Genomic DNA, 5,203 nt, shown 5'->3' with positions numbered 1-5,203 from the left:
GTGACCTTGCTGCAACATGAGGATAGGGAGTTGAGATTAGTTCTGAAATATCCTAAGAATATGTAGAAAGTATCAAAAGTAGAACCATAGGAATGTAGAAGTAGGCGTAGATGCTGATATGTAAGCTGACCAATCCTGAGCTCAACTTTTGCAATATGTATGAAGCTCATTATTAACTGTATTTAACCCGCCGTACTAATCAATAAAATTGGGCCTATGATGATCAACGGATGTCTGGGTCTCCTTCCGTCGACACATACCTAAACAAAGAAACCTGAAACATTGGAGTCATCCTCCTCCTAACCCTCATAGCAACTGCTTTTGTAGGATATGTCCTACCGTGAGGCCAAATATCATTCTTAGGAGCTGCAGTAATCACAAACCTATTCTCTGCCATCCCTTACATCGGGCAAACACTAGTCAAGTGAGCCTGAGGCGGGTTCTCTGTTGACAACCCCGCACTGACCCGATTCTTTCTCTCCACTTCCTCCTTGCCTTCATCATCGTAGCCCTTACTCTTGTCCATCTCACCTTCCTCCACAAAACAGGCTCAAACAACCTGCTAGGCATTCCCTCAGACTGTGACAAGATCCCCTTCCACCCATACTACACCATCAAAGACATCCTAGGATTCGTCCTAATGCTCTCCCTACTTGTCTCACTAGCCCTATTCTCCCTCAGCCTCCTAGGTGACCCAGAAAACTTCACCCCAGCCAACCCACTAGTCACCCCTCCTCACATCAAACCCGAGTGATCTTTCCTATTTGCTTACGCCATCCTCCGATCCATCCCAAACAAACTAGGAGGCGTAGTAGCTCTAGCTGCCTCAATCCTCATCCTGTTCCTCACCCCACTACTACATACATCAAAACTATGATCAATACCCTTCCGTCCCCTATCACAAACCCTATTCTGAACCCTAGTCGCCAATGTCCTCATCCTAACCTGAGTAGGCAGCCAGCCAGTAGAACACCCCTTCATCATCAATGGCCAACTAGCATCATTCACATACTTCACAATCATTCTAGTTCTGTTCCCCCTTGCGGCCGCCCTAGAAAACAAGCTACTTAAACTTTAATTAACTCTAATAGTTTATAAAAACATTGGTCTTGTAAGCCAAAGATTGAAGACTAAACCCCTTCTTTAGAGTTACCCCACCACCCACCTCAGGAAGAAAGGACTCAAACCCTCTGCTCCAATTCCCAAACCTGGCATTTTTAACTAAACTACTTCCTGACCCTACTGCTAAAGAGCTCGAATCGCCCCCCGAGACAACCCCTGCACAAGCTCCAACATCCTAAACAAAGTCAACAACAACCTTCACCCCCCAATCAAAAGCAATCCCACCCCCTCTGAATACAACACAGCTACCCCACTGAAATCCAACCGGACCGACAACAAATCCCCACTATTCACCATCCCCTTGTCCATCAACAACCCCAACACACCCCCTATAACAAGCTCCACCATGACAACCAACCCCATCCCAAAACCATAATCAACAACACCCCAGCTACCCCAAGCCTCCGGATAAGGATCCGCTGCCAGCGACACTGAATACACAAACACTACCAACATTCCCCCTAAATAAACCATAACAAGTACCAAAGAAACAAAAGGGACCCCCAAACTCACTAGTCAGCTGCACCCTGCAACCGCTGCTACGACCAGCCCCAACACCCCATAGTAAGGAGACAGGTTAGATGCAACCGCCAACCCCCCTAGAACAAAACTCAGCCCAAAAAACAAAACAGATTCTATCATAAATTCCCACTTGGCCTCTCTCTGAGATTTACGGCCTGAAAAGCAGTCGTTACAAAATTTAACTATAAGAACACCTAAATACGTCCTTCATTCCCTCCCCCATCCCCTTACCCCCCCCCCCCTTCCCCCCCTACCCAGCACGTTTTCTTTTTGCTTTCAGGGTATGTATAATAATGCATCGCACTCTCTGCCCCATCAGACAGCTCATGAAATGTAGGATAATCCACATTACACGTCAAGCTCTTCCACCAAAAACCCAAACGGATGGTATTCGTCCAGCCTACCTACCAGGCACATTCTTGCTTCAGGTACCATACAACCCAAGTATTTCTACCCAAGTCCAAGCCGCAAGTGTCACCCAAAGACCCAGGATCTTACCTAATGTACGCAACACCCAACCTAGAGAACGAGGAATGTCCCAGTACACCTTTGAATTCCCCTAGTCTACAGGATTCGCCCACCTCCTAGGTAATATTCTCAGCCAAAAGCCTTCAAGCACTCCCAAGCCAGACATGGTTATGTTTTGATCGCGTTTCTCACGAGAACTGAGCTATCAACATCATATGTGCTTTAGTTTATTGCCGTCAAGCACATACCTCTCCTATACTTGCTCTTTTGCGCTATTGGTTGTAACTTCAGGATCATAACTTGCTTCATTCCTTCCTCCTTGCCCTTCACAGATATAAGTGGTCGGTTGAATACTCCTCCCTAACTTCATTACCTCGGCATCCGACCTCTTGCACTTGTTTTCTTTTAGCGTCTCTTCAATAAGCCCCTCAAGTGCAGAGCAGGTGTTATCTTCCTCTTGACATGTCCATCACATGACCGCCGAGCATATGAATCCCCTAACACCCAGAATGTCATGATCTAACGGATAAGGTTGTCGCAAACTTGGCACTGATGCACTTTGACCCCATTCATGGAGGGCGCGCTACCTACCTCTAGACAACAGATAGTGTAATGGTTGCCAGACATAGTAATTATTTTATCATTCACTAGGAATTAACATTTAAATTCCGTTTTATGCATCTGTTTTTTTATCTAGACTTTTTTTTTTCAAATAACTAAGCCACATATCCCTACATTGTCCAAACTACTTACCATCAATACACTTTCAATTAACTTTCCTCTATATTCCCTACTGTCAAAAATAATAACCAGCCACCATCAACACTCCCCTAACCACCCCCAAACAAACATAATATTAATCCCAAAGCTAGCCCCTCTCCAAAAACCAAAACAAACCACAAGCCATGATGACAAACCATCAACCAACTATCCACCAAATTTCACGTCCTTGTAGCTTATAGAAAGCATGACACTGAAGATGTCAAGATGGCTGCCGCACGCACCCAAGGACAAAAGACTTAGTCCTAACCTTACTGTTAGTTTTTGCTAGGTATATACATGCAAGTATCCGCGCTCCAGTGTAGATGCCCTGAACACCTCAATCAGGGAGATAGGAGCGGGCATCAGGCTCACCACAACCGTAGCCCAAGATACCTTGCAATTGCCTCACCCCCACGGGTAATCAGCAGTAGTTAATATTATGCAATGAGTGTAAACTTGACTTAGCCATAGCATATCCAGGGTTGGTAAATCCTGTGCCAGCCACCGCAGTCATACAGGAGACCCAAATTAACTTTATAACGGCATAAAGAGTGGTCACATGCTATCCAAGTAGCAAAGGTTAAAAAGCAACTGAGTTGTCACAAGCCCAAGATGCCAAAAAGGCCTCCCCATCAAAGAAGATCTTAGAACAACGATTAATTGAACTCCACGAAAGCCAGGGCCCAAACTGGGATTAGATACCCCACTATGCCTGGCCCTAAATCTTGATGCTTACACCTACTAAAGCATCCTCCTGATGCTTTAAGCACCAACGCGTAAAACTCTAAGGACTTGGCGGTGCCCCAAAGCCACCTAGAGGAGCCTGTTCTGTAATCAATGATCCACGATATGTCTGACCATTCCTTGCCAAAACAGCCTACATACTGCTGTCACCAGCCCACCTCCCCTGAAAGCTCAACAGTGAGTTCAATAGCCCCACCACGCTAACAAGACAGGTCAAGGTATAGCCTATGGAAAGGTAGCAATGTGTTACATTTTCTAAGTTAGAACATAGCGGCAAAGGGGTATGAAATAACCCCTGGAAGGTGGATTTAGCAGTAGAGTGGGACAATGGAGCCCTCTTTAAGCTGGCCCTGGGGCACCTACATACCGCCCATCACCCTCCTCGCAGGCGCCCCCCCCCCCCCCCCCCAATGAACTAATAAGCTACTTAGCCAAAGATGATGTAAGTTGTAACAAGGTCAGTGTACCAGAAGGTGCACTTAGGCTACCAAGACGTAGCTTCAGCAAAAGCATTGAACTTACACATGAAAAATGTCTGCTAACACCAGATTGTCTTGATGCCAAACTCTAGCCCAATCGACATGATCTGGAATAACAAAGCTACTCCCCCGCACCCAACTAAAGCATTCACTATTCCCAGTATAAGTGATAGAAAAGACACCATTGGCGCGATAGAGACCACGTACCGTAAGGGAAAGATGAAATAATAATAAAAACTAAGCTATAAACAGCAAAGATCAACCCTTGTACCTTTTGCATCATGGTCTAGCAAGAAAAATAATGCAAAATGAATTTAAGTTTGCGACCCCGAAACCCAAGCGAGCTACTTACGAGCAGCTATTATTGAGCGAACCCGTCTCTGTGGCAAAAGAGTGGGATGACTTGTCAGTGGAGGTGAAAAGCCAATTGAGCTGGGTGATAGCTAGTTGCCTGTGAAACGAATCTAAGTTCACTCTTAATTCTTCTCCAAGGAAAACCTACAAACCCTAATGAAGCGAATTAAGGGCCATTTAAAGGAGGTACAGCTCCTTTAAAAAAGAATACAATCTCTCTGAGCAGATAAATACTGGGTTTTCCAACTGCATTGTGGGCCCTCAAGCAGCCATCAACAAAGAGTGCGTTAAAGCTCTACATTACAAAAATATAAGAACCTTATGACTCCCTCCCCATTAACAGGCTAACCTATATTCAAATAGGAGAAATAATGCTAGAATGAGTAACCAGGGTCCTCCCTCTATGACGCAAGCTTACATCTGTACATTATGAACAAACCACCAATATACGTCAAATCAAACAAGCACAGTATTAAGTATCTTGTTAACCTGACAGAGGAGCGTCCATTAAGAAAGATTAAAACCTGTAAAAGGAACTAGGCAAACCCGTCAAGGCCCAACTGTTTACCAAAAGCATAGCCTTCAGCAAATGCAAAACAAGTTTTGAAGGTGATGCCTGCCCGGTGACTCACGTTCAACGGCCGCGGTATCCTTACCGTGCAAAGGTAGTGGAATCAATTGTCCCACAAATCGAGACTAGTATGAATGGCTAAACGAGGTCTTAACTGTCTCTTACCAGCAATCAGTGAAAT

The 5,203-nt window shown here is 45.1% G+C and overlaps 1 pseudogene; it reads left to right on the top strand.

Moving 5' to 3' along the window:
- The first annotated feature begins 230 nt into the window (after window positions 1–230).
- On the top strand, window positions 231–1,724 carry LOC132087236 (cytochrome b-like; annotated as a pseudogene).
- The last annotated feature ends 3,479 nt before the right edge of the window (window positions 1,725–5,203 follow it).

The sequence above is a fragment of the Ammospiza nelsoni genome, unplaced genomic scaffold (assembly GCF_027579445.1).
Source record: "Ammospiza nelsoni isolate bAmmNel1 unplaced genomic scaffold, bAmmNel1.pri scaffold_55, whole genome shotgun sequence".
NCBI lineage: Eukaryota > Metazoa > Chordata > Aves > Passeriformes > Passerellidae > Ammospiza > Ammospiza nelsoni.
The sequence above is the reverse complement of the archived record's forward strand: the minus strand, read 5'-3'. Positions and strand labels throughout refer to the sequence as shown.